Source organism: Mustelus asterias, chromosome 14 (genome assembly GCF_964213995.1).
Source record: "Mustelus asterias chromosome 14, sMusAst1.hap1.1, whole genome shotgun sequence".
NCBI classification, from domain to species: Eukaryota; Metazoa; Chordata; class Chondrichthyes; order Carcharhiniformes; family Triakidae; genus Mustelus; species Mustelus asterias.
Window position 1 is genome coordinate 36,399,924 of NC_135814.1, and position 19,737 is coordinate 36,419,660.

A 19,737-nucleotide genomic window follows, 5' to 3' on the forward strand; every position below is an offset into this window, starting at 1 on the left:
TGTAAGTATTCGCATTCCAACCATTATTCATGTAAATTGAGTCTGTGTCTTATAAGTTCTGTTTGTGAACAGAATTCCCACTCACCTGAAGAAGGGGCTCAGAGCCTCGAAAGCTTGTGTGGCTTTTGCTACCAAATAAACCTGTTGGACTTTAACCTGGTGTTGTTAAACTTCTTACTGTGTTTACCCCAGTCCAACGCCGGCATCTCCACATCATGTTCTATGAGACATACATACAACTGTCCCAATTTACAGAAAAGTTTTGGTTGGTTTACATATGTGTGGTAGCATGGCACCTATAAGACACGATCCTTTGTGGGCCACGTGACCACGTGGCCGGGTCAGAACCAATGGAGTGTGAGTGCATGAACTTTGTCCAATTGGCAGCAATGGCACACATTCCCGCAGCTGGAAGTTGGCAGTGGGAGTTAGGGCATTGTTGGGAGTAGACCTGGGTAGCTGCGGTGTTAAACCTACGGTTATAAATAGTTCTTTGTATGCAATAAATCTTCAACTTTGTTAATTGCCACATCGAGTCACCTCAAATTATTACACTGGCAACGAGGACAAACAAGATCATTCATTGAAAGCCCACAGTGCATAGTTAGAGGGGATGGAGAGTGATTACTCCAAATCCAAGGAGAAAAGGTACAGATTCCATTCCCGAGGATGAAAGCTGGCGGCAGTATATTGAGAGACTGCATTATTTTTTTGTGGTAAACAAAGTAACAACCAAGGTGAAGCAGAAGGTGATACTGTTCACAGTCTGTGGCCAACAGACTTACAATCTGCTGAGGGGTTTAACGTCACACAAAGCTTCAGACATACAAGGTGATCTTACTGGCTCGTCACACTGGTCAATCGGCATGGCATGCCAATAAGATCATGAGAAAGGCGAGGGGCAAAAGGCAGATTATAATATTCATGTGCTAATTTTAATATAATTAAAAATGGAGGTTCTTACCAGGGAGAATCACGTATGGTCCCCAGCAATGGGGGCCAGGCATGATGGCCTCGCTAGTGCGACCAGAGGCTGTAGAGACCCCCCCCCCCCGGGTGGTCGGGGCAGGGTTGGGTAGTGCTCAGCCTGGCAACCGAGCAGTGCCAAGGCGCAGGGCCTAAAGGGAGGGCCCAACGGGAGAGGCAGGATCTAAGGGGAGGGATGGGACATAAGTGGAGGGGGCAGGGCCTGAAGTGGAGGCAACATGTTGGGGCTGTAGATTCTGCAATGGAGGGTCGCTGGGGCACTGATTGGTGGTGGCGGGGGGGGGGCGGGGGGGCGGTTGTGGACAGATCGACCCAGGGGTGGTGAATGGGAGTGGCGATCGGCTGGGGAGGGTCAACGTGGGTGGTGATCGGCCAGGTAGGAATCTGGAGGAGCTGCAATTGGGAGGGGCAATCACGAGGGTGGATGGAGACGATGGGTCCGATTTTACCATTGCGTCGCACCCGTTTTCAGGCATGAAAACTTGATAAAGTCGGGCGTGAGGTCATTAACGCGATCCACACCCGAGTCCACGCAGATGTCCACTACCAAGGCCCGAAAATGGCCATGATCCGATTCACGCCCGAAATGGGCACAATGGCGATTTAAATACATTCGCATGCATTTAAATTGAATTAATGGGCTACCCGCCCAACTCTACCTGCATTTCCCCCTTTACCATCCCATTCGCACGTCCAGATTTGGCACGAAACAGACCTGCTCGGCTTAGGGAGCTCAAGCTTTTGAAGAGGTAAGTTCAGAGCTTCCAATGGCTCTCTGACTCAGATCAGTGGTGGCGGTGGGTGGGCGGTGGGTGGGGGGTGGGGGGGGGGGGGGGGGGGGGGGGGGGGGGGGGGGGGGGGGGGGCTGTTGGGGGGGGGGTTGGGGGGTGGGGGGGTGCGGGGTAGGCGGGCCTGATCATTCTCTGGTGGGGGGAGGGAGGAGGCAGCGGGTCAGATGTAAATCTGGTGGGGGAGAGGGAGGAGGGAGGCCCGATCATTCTCTGATTGCAGGGTGTGGGGGGAGTTAATTCTATCCCATCACATTTCTAATTCTGATCATTCCTGTTATAAATGCTACTTAGATTATATTTCACTTGCTATGAATGTTGTTTCTTTTCCCCTACACCAGCAAGTTCAGAAGAAGTGTAAATCTTCTTATTACCATTTCCCAAATTATCTTCTGCACTTGGAAATGCAGCTCTTAGAATTTACTGCAAGTTGGCTATTGCTAAACGCAATTGCAAAGCTTGTTGAATCAAGCAACGGTTATTTGTATACGCACCTATATGGTTCATTACACAACTTCAATAAAGGCCTGGATATTTACCTGGGTGGATTTTGCAAGTACAGGCAGCAGGGAGAAGGGATTCCACAGCTATAATAATGCACGTGCACTTAATTAGTGAAACTGTCAAAGTACTCGGCTGTGAGTATGTGAAATATACTGGGAGGGAAGCCCGATGGGGAAAGGAGCAGGGGGGCAGAGACAGGGGGGTTCGCTGCCACTCTGCGGGCTATTGGTGGGGGGTAAGGAGGGCAGAGGTCGCGATCGGTCTGGGTAGCGGGGGGGTGGGTGGATAAGGGGGAAAGTTATGATGTAGGGGTGGGGGTGATGTCTGTGGGAACCATTGCTCCCAGCCACTTTATCCGCTTTTTGCGGCCTGGGAGCGATGTGACAGGGGCGATATAGTCAAATTTGTTTCCTCACTGCGCATGCACAGTTCGGAGTTCCGATCATTTCAGGCGCGATAAGCTCCGCTCACAGCGCAATTCAGACCCACGATTTTCTTTTCAGGTTAAGTGCGTATGGAAGCGCCAGGGAACAGATTTCCAAGTCGGATCTGAATTGCACCCAGATTCAGCACTTAGAATGAAAATAGTAAAATTGGACCGAAGTCTGGGGGTGTGACAATCTCCCAATACACTGTGCACTATACTACATAGTGCATTGGAAGGTCTGACGCATACGCAATGGCTCCCTCTCGCAGTCAGCAGTTGGCTTCCCAGCATGAATAGACTTCATCCACTCCCACTACTGGTGAGAATCACACTTGCCTCATTTTTTTCTCCAAGTGTGATAAGATTTGAATTTTTCTCTCACCGAACAAATGGGTCTGAAAATCTCCGGTTTTCATGCTTATTCAGCACTTAGTATTATTTTGGTAAGATTACCCCCAAAAACATTGACCAGTTAGCCAATTTAGTTAAGGATCACTATAATACCTGACCTTCTGTTATCATGCAATCATTCCAATCTGCTGTTTAGGATCCAGGAAAGACTTTGACGGCTGTCTGAGCACTGCACGTCCGAGTCTTCATTTAGAGAATATGTGCAGAGATGATCATTCACCAGTTTAAAGAAAACACAACCTGTTTATTTACAAGTTAAAACTATGCAGAAGCTTGGAGGTTCGTGGCTGCAATCAGCTCCTGAGATGACTCTGCCAATGCCCAAAACTCTTGCTTACCAGGTGATACCCCACCCTGCTCCTGATTGGTTCCCCAGATCATGTGACCTTTACTCTGCAGCTTGATCCTTTAATGGACAATCACCACAATATGGAATAAAACACTGTGAGCATCCCCCTTGTGGAATCTAGAATCTCTTTCCAATGCACTAAGTGAGATGACATTTGAGAATCTCTTAGCGAGGAGCGTTGCCAACGTTTTCAAATACTAATTAACCTCATGCCAATGGGGTAAAGTTGATTAACCACGAAAATATAGAGTTTGCAAATTGCTGGCTGAACCAAAGCTACCTAAATAGCAATTTACCATCTAAGAAAATGTAATTCATATGAGCATTTAGAAGGGTAGAATCTTGTATATGTTTACCACTCCAAACTTCCTTCATGAACCAAGATAAAAACCTATTATTTATTGACTGTTTTATCATCAAGGAGATGAAAAACTGTGACAGCTTTCACACAAAACCAACCAGAGTTTGGTTTCTGACCAAATTTTGTAGATCGGTGCAGCACGGTGGCACAATGGTCAGCACTGCTACCTCACAGCGCCAGGGACCTGGGTTTGTATTCCCAGCTTGGGTCGCTGTCTGTGTGGAGTTTGCTTATTCTCCCCTTGTCTGCGTGGGTTTCTTCCGGGTGCTCTGGTTTCCTCCCACAGTCCAAAGATGTGTGAGTTAGGTTGTTTGGCCATGCTAAATTGCCCCTTAGTGTTAGGGGACTAGCTAGGGTAAATGCATGGAGTTATGGGGAGAGGGCCTGGGTGGGATTGTGGCCGGTGCAGACGCGATGGGCTGAATGGCCTCCTTCTGCACTGTAGGATTCTATTATTCTCTATGATTCTATGATCTCATGATGAAGAATATTCTTGAACTGATCTGATCAAATTCTGAATTGCATGGCTGTTAGGAAAGAATCTCTTCACAGCAATTATGATTTATTGTAGCTATGCCTAACAATTTCTTTACAGTAGTCCAACTACAAAGAAAAGATGAATGGAAGTTCCTATCTTCCTATTCCTGTTAAAGAAATCTGATCTTTTTCCCTGATAAAGATTTAAATAAGTACCTGCTTCCAGATTGCAAGATGGACTATTTTATTTATTCATGAAAAAAATTACTGCTGATGAGGAGCTTCAGATTTTCTTTTTCATCTTCAGCTGGCTACATAATTGAAGCTTTAACAACTTGGTATAATGATCTCTAACTAAGATACTTAATTGGGCATGACAATTGGGATGAAACTCCTGACATTGCAAGCTGAGCACCTTTATTGTACAATACTGTTACAGTGTGCTGGTCTACAGTGTTTCTCCATCAAATTGGTAGATAATTCTCTGCTTGCCATTTGGCAGTTTTAAACCATAACCTGAATTTAGGGTGTCCACTACTCAGTAGACCTAATCAAAATTTTATTCCTTGCTGAGCCAGTGAAAACATTCTACTGCCCTATGATCCAAGAAATTCCATATAATCATAGAATCCCTACAGTGCAGAAGGAGGCCATTCATCCCATCAAGTCTGCAGCGACTCTGCGACGAAGCATCCTACTCAGGTCCACCCCTCTGTAACCCCACGCATTTACCCCACTAATCCCTGTAACCTACCCATCTTTGGACACTGAGAGGCAATTTAGTATGGTCAATCCACCTAACCTGCACATCTTTGGACTGTGGGAGGAAACCGGAGCACCCGGAGGAAGCCCACGCAGACATGGGAAGAACGTGCAAACTCCACACAGACAGTCATCCAAGGCTGGAATTGAACCTGGCCCCTGGCACTGTGGGGCAGCAATGCTAACCATTGTGCCACCGTGAATCATAGAAAGCTACAACACGAAAGGAGGTAATTTGGCCCAACATGCCTCTGAAAAGTCTTTGAAAGAGTTCTCCAGTTAGCCTCACTCCCCCAATCTTTCCCCACATCTCTGCAAATGATTTCAATTCTACTATTTATCCAACTCCCTGTTGAAGGCTTTTACTGAATCTGCTCCCCCCCCCCGCCACCTTCCAGGCACCACTTCAGAGATCATGGTCTATTCACAAAGACTGATGGACCTGTTCTTTAAGGGACAGACTTAAATACTGAAGCCAGAATGGCCTCATTATTTATTTCCTTTTTCAGTCATGTTAATGTTACATACTGAATCAGAATCAGAACTGGCAATACTGGCAATACGTAGTCCATAGGACTACGGATCACGAACCCACTCAGGTCAACCTATAAAACAGACTACGCTGAGAAACTTTGCCGTCGCACCTCTCTCACCCTCCTCAACCCACATTGTCTGTACCTTTAAGACCTGGCTGGCTTTAGGGATTCGCATTCTAATCAGTATTCTGTAACTTGCTGTTGTGTCTCTGTGCACTATTTGAGAGCACATTTCTACTCCATCTGACGAAGGAGCAGCGCTCTGAAAGCTTATGGTATTTGCTACCAAATAAACCTGTTGGACTTTAACCTGGTGTTGTGAGACTTCTTACTGTGAAAATGTAGCTCAGAGAACTACTGTCTAGAATGACCTCACCTCAGCATTGGCCAGTCCTGATGTGATGATTATCCCTTTAAGGGCAACACAGCAGAAGAGGGTCACCTGGGTTGAAAGACCATTTGGGGCTGAGAATGGGTAATCACACCAGGGGGTAGAATTTTCAGGCAGAAGACAGTCTGCAGTCATACAGTAGACATGTAGGGACTGGGTGGCTGGTGGGAGCTGCTACTCTTTGTACAAACTTTTACTTGTTAATAAATACCTTTTGTATTCCTGATAAAGTCTGTAGCGTACATTGTTATATCTGATGACAATCTCAGTGCATCCATAGGGTTAGTTTTAGACATACCAGAATCAGTTGACTTTTGAACTATTCACCTCCCCCAACACACATACAATGTTGATTATTCTAAGCTCTTTGAGTGGCAAAAGGGTTACATTTCCCACCCTCACCCTCACCAATAGGCTAATATACATCCCCCATTCTCATTCTTACTTTTCTGTCAGTTTTATTTCCCTCACATAGCCTTTTAGTTAAATCTATTTATTTTTGTCACAAATAGGCTTACATTAACACTGCAACGAAGTTATTGTGAAAATCCCCTAGTCACCACTCTCCGGCACCTGTTCGGGCACATGGAGGGAGAATTTAGCATGGCCAATGCACCTGACCAGCATATCTTTCAGACTGTTGGAGGAAACCGGAGCACCCGGAGGAAACCCACGCAGACACAGGGAGAATGTGCAGACTCCGCACAGACAGTGACTCAAGCCAGGAATCGAATCCAGGTCCCTGGCGCTGTGAGGCAGCGGTGATAACCACTGTGCCACCAACCCTTTGGAGGGACTGGAGAGAATAAAATTTATGCAGTGTTTGGAAATGGTTAAATAATTCCTTTTCATCAACCCACTTAGAATGTGTGACCACATTCTTGTAAAATTTGACACCATCTCTTTAAAGGCTAATGACAACGAAAATGTTTCCACTTTTGATATCCAAGGTAGGGTAGGTACAATTTACAGCAGGAGCCTGCTATGCATTTGTCACATGGACTGTGGGAAGTTATGAGGTTGTTAGGGTGTGTCTGATAAGTGTTAAACAAATTCTTAAAAATAAAATCCCACAAATGTTGGAAGTCTGAAATAAAAAAGAAAATGCTGGAAACATTTAGCCGCTCCGACAGCATCTGTGGGCGGCACGGTAGCACAGTGGTTAGCACTGCTGCTTCACAGCTCCAGGGGCCTGGGTTCGATTCCCAGCTTGGGTCACTGTCTGTGTGGAGTTTGCACATTCTCCTCGTGTCTGCGTGGATTTCCTCTGGGTGCTCCGGTTTCCTCCCACAGTCCAAAGATGTGCGGGTTAGGTTGATTGGCCATGCTAAAATTGCCCCTTAGTGTCCTGAGATACGTAGGTTAGAGGGATTAGTGGGTAAATATGTAGGGATATGAGAGTAGGGCCTGGGTGGGATTGTGGTCGGTGCAGACTCGATGGGCCGAATGGCCTCTTTCTGTACTGTAGGGTTTCTATGATTTCTATTCTATGAAAGGAAAGTGTGCTTTAATTTTCAGGCTGATGACTTTTTGTCAGAACAGAGAGCAGACAAACTTACCCTTTCGCTGCATTTTATGGCAAAACATCTGAAAAGGCATTGGAAGCAAAACTTAAAATTGGGCAAAGATCATACTAACCGTGTGCACTCAACTCGGAGGGAAAAATTACTCAGCACTTCGGAAGTCATACCGCTGAACTGTTCAGAAGATTTTCCTTTTGTACTCAGCTGCTTTATATCCCACACAATGATAGCATGCCAGACTATAGAATACATTTAGCACAAAATAATATTCTTTAAAATTGCGATGGTTGTATTGTATGTGTTTGTGGCCCTTCCAAAAGGTAAAGTGTGCCTGGATTTGCACCACACTGTCAGAATAGTGTCCACCTGTGTTTGCAGAACTAAACCTGTCAAAATGTCCTGGTTCAGGGAATTTGCATATCCAGTGTGAGCATCATGCTGGAAGTGCTTAGAAATTAAAGTACAGTCTCTAAAAATAGATCCGGTTGAATGTTACAGCAACAAGCTGGAGAAGCAGCAGTTAAGGTCTGGCTGAATGCTGCAGGTGCATCTTCATGCACTGTGCATCTTCATGCACAGGTTCGAACAAGACTTCTTCACCGCACGGGACCTTCAACCGATGCTATACACTAGATACATCGATGACATTTTCTTCCTTTGGACTCATGGTGAACAATCACTGAAACAACTCTATGATGACATCAACAAGTTCCATCCCACCATCAGGCTCACCATAGACTACTCTCCGGAATCGGTTGCATTCTTGGACACGCGCATCTCCATTAAGGACGGTCACCTCAGCACCTCACTGTACCGCAAGCCCACGGATAACCTCACGATGCTCCACTTCTCCAGCTTCCACCCTAAACACGTTAAAGAAGCCATCCCCTACGGACAAGCCCTCCGTATACACAGGATCTGCTCGGATGAGGAGGATCGCAACAGACACCTCCAGACGCTGAAAGATGCCCTCATAAGAACAGGATATGGCGCTAGACTCATTGATCAACAGTTCCAACGCGCCACAGCGAAAAACCGCACCGACCTCCTCAGAAGACAAACACGGGACACAGTGGACAGAGTACCCTTCGTTGTCCAGTACTTCCCCGGAGCGGAGAAGCTACGGCATCTCCTCCGGAGCCTTCAACATGTCATTGATGAAGACGAACATCTCGCCAAGGCCATCCCCACACCCCCACTTCTTGCCTTCAAACAACCGCACAACCTCAAACAGACCATTGTCCGCAGCAAACTACCCAGCCTTCAGGAGAACAGTGACCAAGACACCACACAACCCTGCCACAGCAACCTCTGCAAGACGTGCCGGATCATCGACACAGATGCCATCATCTCACGTGAGAACACCATCCACCAGGTACACGGTACATACTCTTGCAACTCGGCCAACGTTGTCTACCTGATACGCTGCAAGAAAGGATGTCCCGAGGCATGGTACATTGGGGAAACTATGCAGACGCTGCGACAACGGATGAATGAACACCGCTCGACAATCACCAGGCAAGACTGTTCTCTTCCTGTTGGGGAGCACTTCAGCGGTCACGGGCATTCGGCCTCTGATATTCGGGTAAGCGTTCTCCAAGGCGGCCTTCGCGACACACGACAGCGCAGAGTCGCGGAGCAGAAACTGATAGCCAGGTTCCGCACACACAAGGACGGCCTCAACCGGGATATTGGGTTTATGTCACACTATTTCACATAAATATTTCTGCTTTTTTCCTCCTGAGTCTTTATCATGCGATCCTAGAATCAGAATTTATGTCACACTATTTGTAACTCCCACAGTTGCGTGGACCTGCAGAGTTTCACTGGCTGTCTTGTCTGGAGACAATACACATCTTTTTAGCCTGTCTTGATGCTCTCTCCACTCCCATTGTTTTGTTTCTTAAAGACTGGATTAGTTGTAAGTATTCGCATTCCAACCATTATTCATGTAAATTGAGTCTGTGTCTTATAAGTTCTGTTTGTGAACAGAATTCCCACTCACCTGAAGAAGGGGCTCAGAGCCTCGAAAGCTTGTGTGGCTTTTGCTACCAAATAAACCTGTTGGACTTTAACCTGGTGTTGTTAAACTTCTTACTGTGTTTACCCCAGTCCAACGCCGGCATCTCCACATCATGAATGCTGCAGTAACAGACTGGGGAAGCAGCAGGTAAGGCCATAAGAAATAGGAACAGGGTAAGGCTGTTTGGCCCTTCAATCCTGCTCTGCCATTCAGTAGGATCATGGCTGATTCAACAGCCCTCACATCCACTTTCCTGTCCTTTCCCCATACTCCTCGATTCCCTTACTGATCAAGAATCTGTCTATCTCAGCCTTAAATATATACAAGGACTCTGCCTCCACAGCTCTCTGTAGCAAGGAGTTCCAAAGACACACAACCCTCTGAGAGAAGAGATTCCTCCTCATCTCAGTCTTAAATTGGTTTCCCTTTTCTTCTGAAATGATGCCCTCTGGTCCTAGACCCTCCCATGAGGGGAAACATCCTCTCAGCGTTTACCCTGTCAAACTCCCTAAGAATCCAAATGTTTCAATGAAATCACCTTTCATTCTTCTAAATTCCCATGAGAAGGTCCCAACCTGCTTAACCTTTGCCCATAAGACAATCCCTCCATACCGGGGATCATTCTAGCGAACCTTCTCTGAACTGTCTCCGATGAAATAATGGGCAGATTTTATGGCCTCGCTCGGGTGAGACCGGAAATTCCCACCAGAGGTCAACAGAGATTTCCATTGTCGGACCCTCAGCCACTCCAATCCGTGGCTGGTGAGGTGGTAGAATTCCGGCCAATATCTTTCCTTAAATAAGGGGACCAAAACTGCTCACAGTTTTCCAGATGTGGTCTCGCCAGTACCTTGTACAGTTGCAGCAAGACGTCCCTATCCTTATACTCCAACCCTCTTGAAATAAGGGCCAATATTTCATTCACTTTTCTCATTATCTGCTGCATCCGTGTGCTAGCTTTCTATGTTTTATGCACAAGTAACCCCAAGTTCCTTTGTGTTGAAGCTTTCTGAAGTTTTTCTCCAATTAAATAATACGATCCGGTCGAATGTTAGCGCAACAAATTGGAGAAGCAGCAGTTAAGTTGTAAAGTGCATGAGTCATTCAGTTCACTATCATTTACTTGTGTTGCATGGCTTTCTGTGCATTTGATCTACATTTCATAAAGGTCTACCACTGCAGGATTGGGCACATAGAGTCAAACATGGACAGAGCATGTCAAAAAGGGAAAAAAAGAGCTCACAGTTTTACTCACTCAAACCTCCAAACCTTCCTCTAGGAGGTAGAATCAAGTTGATAATGGCTACTGGGTCTGCATCGAATGAAACCACAACATAAGTCTCTCATATCCAATGGAAGGAGGTGGCACTGGTTGAGTGAATGCTCCCTCTTCCCCAGAAACTGCAGACCAGTTTTGCAAGAAATGCAACCGCCTTGGCAGGACAAGGCACAGTAAGATATTGGCCACGCTGTCTTTCTTCCTTGGCCACACAGATCAGTGTACTCTTCATCTTCGAATGTTAGTATAAGTATAACCTACCCTTCACACCACATTCTGATTAAGGAGTCCATGGAGTAGGCATCTTACAACATGTCTAGACAATTGCCCTTAACAGCACTTACTTACAAGCACAGCCTTAAAATCTCTTTCCTCACTTGAACAGATTGATACAATTACATCTATTACATCAGAACTGAATGCCTTCTGGGAGAGAGTCCCAATTTGTTCCCATTTACCTAATTCACTCCACGTTATTTTAAAATAAACTTACATGTGGTCCCTCTGAGAGGAAGGGCACCAGAGGGAAATTTCCGACACTGACAATGTTGTCTTCCATGATCAGACCAAGGAGCTGATGGGGAGACATTGTGCTCTGCTGTTGACAAGTTGGAGGACACAGTTCTAGCAGCAAGTTACTGGTTGCCTGCTTGTCATGGCATTTCTATGAAACTGGACTGTTTCACAAGCTTCCACTGCCATCTCTGTCTCCTTAATCCTAATGTGGAGATGCCGGCGTTGGACTGGGGTAAGCACAGTAAGAAGTCTCACAACACCAGGTTAAAGTCCAACAGGTTTATTTGGTAGCAAATACCATAAGCTTTTGGAGCAATGCTCCTTCGTCAGATGGAGTGGTCTCTGTTCTCAAACAGGGCACAGACACAGAAATCAAATTACAGAATACTGATTAGAATGCAAATCTCTACAGCCAGCCAGGTCTTAAATGTACAGACAATGTGGGTGGAGGGAGCATTCAACACAGGTTAAAGAGATGTGTATTGTCTCCAGACAGTACAGCTTGTGAAATTGTGCAAGTCCAGGCAAGCTGTGGGGGTTACTGATAATTTAATCCTAAACAGATAACACAGCTATTTTTAGCTTGTCCCTTGTTATTCCGAGTATCCACTACAACAAGCACAGGATGGAAAAAGAGAAAGAAAATGATGATAAGGTAGAGAGATAGGACCTCTTCCTCATTAGTTAATGGGGGAGTAAAGGTATGGAAGATAATGTTGAAAAGGAAGATCAGCAGAAGACTACCTATGAGTTATTGCCACAACATCCTACCCCAAATGTCTCTGCCACAATCCCTTAATCTCAATAGCTACATCACTTACATTCTTAATCCCAAACACCATCTCAGCTATTTTCACCCCGGGGAATTATGTAGTATTAGGGAGAATGCAACACTGCAATTCACAAAGCAAAACATTATTGGGCGAATTGTGTATGTGAAGAAGCCACCTTTGAACTGGTGACTGAGGACAAGGCTACTCAAAGCTTTGGATTCTTAGAACCCAGAAGACTTGGGAACTCCCCAAAAATAAAAATGATTGAGAAAAATTATATGCAATCTCCTAGGATGTGGGACAACTAACTTTAAGTTTGTGGCCATAATTTTTGGCAACATCAGAGAAGCTACTTCTTCATTTCAGACAACAATGGAGTGTGTGACAGATTCATTGGAATTTGCAATAGATCAAAGCTGTTGATATCTCCTCATCAGTGGTGATGGGAGGGAACAGAATAGTCAGTGCCATGCATACTGGTCTCCAGACCCTAGTGGTTAGGGTGCAACCTTCTGTACCTTAGGGCCTTCAGGATGTTATAGCTGTGGTTACGCCATCCATTCTGCTGGACAGTGAGGACACAGGTCCAGGGTGAAGTGGACCAATGATGCCTGGAGGCAACGCGTGTAAAGACTTTCTCTTCAGAAATCCACATCATTGCTGCACAAGAGGCAACACCAAGCTGCCCTGACACAATATCTAGCAAGAAGTTTAACAACATCAGGTTAAAGTCCAACAGGTTTATTTGGTAGCAAAAGCCACAAGCTCACGATTTGCTATTCTCTTTATTTGCTACCAAATAAACCTGTTGGACTTTAACCTGGTGTTGTTAAACTTCTAACTGTGTTTACCCCAGTCCAATACTGGCATCTCCACATCACAATATCTAGCGACATGGCATGAGTAATTTTCCCCCAGGAGCAAGGACTAATAAGATAAGGGCCACCTCAGTTCATGAGTCTTTTGTAACCCAGGAGACACAACCATTCCATATGATATTGGTGTCTGGGTTGCACTGAGAGAAAACAATAGAATTAGGGGAACAAAAGGCAAAGTTAGCCACCTAAGAAAAGCACAGTTTTAAAAAAAGAATAATTTGGGGGGCAATTCTGAGCCTGCACTCTCTATCTGCAGGAATGGCGGTGCATGCTCAAAATCCGGAGAGCGCAATTCGCGCCGGCGAGTTTCCGAGTTCCATTTACACTGGCAGGCTCGAGGGGCCAAATGGCCTACTCCTGCTCTCAGTTCTTATGTTCTTATGTTGCCCAAGTTTCCTGCCTTCTTCTTCCACTGCTGCCACGATCTCTTTTAGCAGCAGCATATTTTATCTCTTGCTGCTGTAGCAGGCTTCTGCCAAATCTCTGGGTACTTGTATTCTGCCTGAAGATTTTCATCACCACCACCCCCATCCTCCTGCCCCTTTCTCTGTCAGTCTTTCAGTCTCAAACTGGAGCCTACTCCCCACCTCTGCAGGATTTCCCACCTCTGCCTCCCCAACCTCAATCAATATCTGTGAAGCAGTGTTAACATAGCCCACACACCTCTCAGTACCATAACCTCAGGGCTGCTTTGAGACCCCCAGTTTCAATTCCAATGATGCCACCAGCACAATGGTGCCTTTGGATATTCAGGCCCCATGTATTTATTCTTTATTTTGAAACTTGTCAGTCATTCTAATGCTTAAGCCTCAGAGTTATTAACCATCTAAGTATACTACTCAAGAATGAACTGATTAAATTGTACACAAGAGATTAATTGCATACAAAGAATGTTGCAACAATTCTTCTTTATCATTGAAAGTTACTTTTCATCATTTTATTAATTTTGAATGATGTTCTTGACTTTTGGGGAAAAAACTGTTTGAAAAACCTCCTGTTGTTCATCAATAAAACAAATCTTCCCAGTTACTGACAAAGTTTAAAATGCATGGCATGCTTTTGAGAGTATAGGTTATTGTATCTCTCAAGAATTGAGTTCTCTTTGTGAAGCTAAAAGGTCAGATGTGACACCGTGATTTCTAAAAGAACTTGAAATTCAAGTCACACATGTTTCAGAGTAACATTGCAAAGTTAAAATGCTTTAATAAATTAATAATGTTGATCTATATCAATCTATGTTGTTTACTGGTACATCAATTTAAATCTAAAAGTTCCAACTGTGCTTTTCTCTATGTTTATGATCTAACTCCTGTATTAATTGCTCCATCTATTAGAAATGGAAAAGAGTGAATACCTAATACTCTTCAAAACATCAAAAAATTATCATGAATGATTTCCATTTTCAATTCGAAGTGTCGCTGGTTTCCGGGTTCATTAACACTGTTATCCTGTCGTGTGATTCCCCACATGTTTTCTACTGAGAACAATTCTCCCCCACCTTGGCAATAGTGTTCACACCAGCACCTAAGCCAATTCTGACTTATCTCAAATAGTATAAACAGATAGAATGGACATCATTCCAGTCAGCACAAGACAAATGTTTCAGTACGATGTCTCAAGGGAAAGTGTCATCAATCAATTGCCACCACCATTCTTGTGCAGCCATGGTTCCTTTTAGGTGGCAGATGTTGTTCCTTCTCATCATCCTCCTCTTGCACGGGCAACTATAGGTAAACTGTGTGCTGATGCCTCTATCAATGGCAAAGTTGTACAGCATACTACCACTCATTAGGCAACATTCTTGGGACATCTGTGAAGCAGCCACCAGAGCAGTCCAGACATTTGAATGCTCTTTCAGAATGACAAAGGCCTACTCAATTAGCATTGTGATTCAGCAAAGTGCCTTATTGCACTTAATGTGCATTACGAGTCATGATTATAATGCACAGCTAAATTTCCCAAGAGCCAACCATCAAGCTTTCTGATTATCAAGCTCGGTAAAACTGAATTGATACAAAATGTTTGAATCATGGTTACTCCAGGGAAAGTGGCCATTAATCTGCTTCATCGTAAGTCAGGGGTCACATTAGCATCTGAACATTAAGTGAGTGAAAGCCACAAGGTTGCCACCAATTTATTCATTGAGCCCTGGGGATCAGAATAAATTGTAGGAGTCTTGAGGCTTTGATGCCCAATGGCAAATCTCATGTACTGGAAGGAGTGACTATGACCAAACAGTCACCTGATCTATGGCTTTGTGGGCGGAAAATTACTAATACCTATGATGCCCCCCCCCTGCTGGGGTTTGCAACTAATCAGGCTCCAATCCATGAGCTGGAGTTCTCTGGCACTGCCTACCTCTAGACCAGAAGTTCTGGATACAAGTCCAATGTCAGGACTTGTAAGCCACCGAAAACATGTTCATAATTCGGTTCAATGGGGTGATAATTGGCTCAGGAATCCTTCTACCATTTCCCCAAACGGAAGAACTGTGTGTACGCGAAGGTATAAAATAAATCCATGAGCAAAGGAATGCATTGCTGAGGCCTTGATCAACTAAAATGCAAAGGTCTGTGTGATGTATGCCCCTACGGACTAAGAGTGCATAAGGAACCACAAAGTAGGTTTGGTATCTTGAACACTGAGAGTTCTTGTTTAGAACTGTTCCACTTGCCCAACTGGGTCCTACACTGGGCAGAGCTAATTGCCCAGGGGTCACCTGACCCACCCGCTTAAAGGGGCTGTCTGCATCCCAAACCCCAACATACAATATATACATATATCACAGTCTGGTGAATGACTATATAATTTAGACTGAATATTCCTTAAATATGCAACTGTTGTGTTCAGGTACCAGGTTCACTAGCTGCCAAGGAACAGTATGCCCAGAAAAGGCTGAGGGAATTGTTAAGTTTTTGAAAGGTTTCCTTATGGGTCAGGAGGAGCAGTAATACTTCTGTAACAGTTATCCTTTCCCATCCCTGATTGCAGTTCAAGTATGAGAATGGGGCCTGTGAGTTCAAATGGTTTGGTCTTCAGGTCAGAAATTTAATTGGATTGAGCCTACCGCTCACACTACCAGCCCCACACTGACCTCTCATCCCGAGTTACACCCAAGGTTGAAGTATCTGAAAGGCAAACTAAATGTCAGACAAACATATATATATATGAAAAGAAAAACGGAGGTTTCTAGGCCCTAATGTGGAGAATGTGGAGGATGACAGATGTGAGAATTTGCACCGTTATCCGGCATAATGGGTCGCAGACACCATCCTGTTCCCCATGCCATTTTTCTGAGCTGGAATGGGAGGATTCCAGGGCTACCTGCTCACAAGTGACAGATAGCCAACTGAGCTAGTCAAAAGCCTACTAAGGCCCATTGTCAGAAGCAGACTGGAATTTTCCAGTCAGTCTCCGGGACCCCGAGCAATAGGGACTAGACCAGCTGCCTGGTGGCAGACCCAGTGGCCAACACTCCTGGCAGGGTTTGTCGTCGGTCCCCACTTGCTCAGTCTCAACTGTGCCCTGTGGAAGAATCTCCTCCCTCCCACCCCTCATCAGTGATGGCAAGGTTACCAAAGATATTTTTTATTTTAAAAGTATAAAAGATTGGAGACAGGGTGCTACAAAATGGAGGTGTTTCTTCACTCTCCCTTTCTTTCTTACCTCAACTGTAAGCAGCTCTTCCTTCAGTACTGAAGAGCTTCCCATTAGCCATCCAGCTTCAAGAGACTGCTCGCCTTGCTCAATTAGATGGTAAACCTATTTTTTGGTCACTAATTGATCAATTCAGAGAAATCACTGAGGTTGATTGTTTCCCCCACAGTCTGAGTTATAACCCTCTTTCAATCCCCAAAATCCTGCCACTAGAGAGTGAAACTCACAGGGCAGAATTTAATACCTTTCCCCATGGGGAGTTTGGTGTCGGGGGGTATTTAATCGGGTGGGATAGTAGCAGGTTTGACAATGCTGTCTTCCCACTTCTGTCCCAATTAAGAATGTGCAGGATGGCCTTACCATGCTGCTGCTATTAATGCCCACTTAAGGGCCTCATGCCACTGCCATAGGTAGGGAAATCACCATGCAGAAAGCCCAAAAATTAAACCCTGTTGGGGTTACTTTTGCAAGCTTCGAGAGGTGGTCCCTCATTCAAAGGCACTCAGTACCTGATCAAGGAACCCAGTATCAAAAAAAGGGGATCTGCTGAGTGCCGCCCCTTGCCAACAAAACCGCTTCCTCATGACCTTCCTTCCCACCTGGTCTTCACTCATCTGTGCCTGGGGCCATCGGAAAAACTGGGCTTTCAGGTGGGTATAGTACCAACAGCAGCCACTGTCTCTCTGGTGGCGCTGCTGAGCAATGAAGAACTTCTGGGCCTGATTGTCCGGCACCTTTTGGCAGGTGAAACGTCCGTACCTCAGGTGCTTGATCCCAGGGAAGACCTACCACTGCCCAATTAAATACCCAATTGACACTTAATGGATGGGCCTTCCCATAAAGAGGTGACACAAGGCTCCCAACTGCTCTCCAGTTTGTGGGTAAGTTCCCCATCACTTCCGTTAGACGCTGCTCATGCACACGGGGAGAGATTTTGAAAAATGCAAGCAAAACACATAAAGTAAGAGGCATGCAGAAGAGAAAAAACAGACATAATAGAAACATGCAAACAAAAGTTAGGAAAAGTTCAGTGAACAAACATAATGACATTGAGTTTAAGTTTATTATTGTCTACATTAACACTGTAATGAAGTTACTGTGAAAATCCCCGAGTCACCACACTCCAGCGCCTGTTCGGGTACACTGAGGGAGAATATAGCATGGCCAAGGCACCTAACCAGCAGGGCTTTCAGACTGTGGGAGGAAACCGGAGCACCCAAAGGAAACCCACGCAGTCACGGGGAGAGTGTGCAGGCTCTGCACAGACAACGACCCAAGCCAGGAATCGAAGCCGGGTCCCTGGTGTTGTGAGGTAGCAGTGCTAACCACTGTGCCACCGTGAGGTGACAACAAGAAAAAATCTGTGAAAGGGATACAGAGAGAGAGAGAGAGACAGTTAGAATGGATGACAAACAGAAATACAAAGGACGTGAGACAAAAATAATTAGCTGAGACAAGCAGAGAAACAGTTACAGGGAAATATGGCTTTTGCAAATGTTTTGCTCATGTGCAACACCATGGGAGATTAATGAGTGCATATTTTTGTTTTTGCCCACTGACTTTGTCGAGGCAATATCACACCTTTTGTTCAGTGCCACATAAGCTTGTTTGCTCCCTGACACCCCTGTGGAATTCCGGTGTGCCAATTTAAAAGTCTATTTAAATTAGCTCATTAATATTTATTCAGTACCTCTTTGCTCTGTCGAACAGAATAACTTAATCAGTGCCTTGAAGCACTGTATGGAATTGGATTCAACGATGAGTGGTATGGCAGAGCAATGTGCTGAAGAAAGCTAGATGGATCATCCTAACGTTAGTTAATTTTAGGTTTGAAGAACGTTAAAAACATGTAGAACTGGGGCTGGCATACCGAAGAACAGAGTTGCCATTACCATCAATTTGCCCTTCCACCTGGCTAACCTGAAAATGGATCTGAATGGTAAAATAATCATACTAAAATACAGTTACATTGTCAATTCAGTAGGAAAGAATCAACAATAATATGGACTGATCTCATTCAAAAATCTTAAAGACAAGGGCTAAATTTCCCAAATATGTGGCATATTGGCAGTAGAAGAATACAGTAAGAAGTCTCACAACACCAGGTTAAAGTCCAACAGGTTTATTTGGTAGCAAAAGCCACTAGCTTACGGAGCGCTGCTCCTTCGTCAGATAAGGTAAGGAGCAGCGCTCCGAAAGCAGTGGTTTTTGCTACCAAATAAACCTGTTGGACTTTAGCCTGGTGCTGTGAGACTTCTTACTGTGTTTGCCCCAGTCCAACGCCGGCATCTCCACATCTGTAGAAGAATAATCAGACTATTCCTGCCCTGGCTTCTATTTTCCTCCCAATCTCCTCACTTAGAAAGCTGTCAGCTGCCCTTTCACTGATCTGCTGCCAGAAGTACATTTTATGTGCCTCAAAGCAATGCTGAGATGACACCAGTTTCTCACAGTGCACCACAGATTTATTTACAAGAGTTTTAAAATATCCCTGCAATCACAAAATGTTGGCACTCATGCTTATCCAATCTGTAACTTCCGTGGTGTCTGTTTACTTTACTCTGAGTCCACACCCAGACTTCATTAATCAAGCACAGTGAGCATTGATCAGTTACCAGATTCTCATAATCGAGCACAGAACAATTCAATAATTGAACACTATAGTGACAAATCCAAACAAGCTGCCCCATTTCCTCAGTTCTGTCACAGATTGTACCACACCTAGGAACGAGCAGGGGAGGTCTCCTTACAGTAGAGATGGAAAACTTACTGATCTAATTTTCAAAGGAGATATCCCAGTCTTGTACCAGATTTTTCCCTCTGTTCAGTCTCATCTCATTGGGTCCCACAGCAACTCCATTGTATCTTCCTCCTCTGACAGCACTAGAGATCCCACCAGCAGCTCACTCATGTTATTGTTGAACTAAGACCAAGGGTGGTATGGGATATAGCTACAGGCTTAAGTTCTGCCAACATCTTTGGGGCAGAAAAAGAAAAATCTGACCCCAACAGAAACACTTCAAAACACAAGATATTTCAAAGTGGTAGGAAATTGCTTCATGCCTGTAAGTGCCCACATGGCAAATCAGATGTAT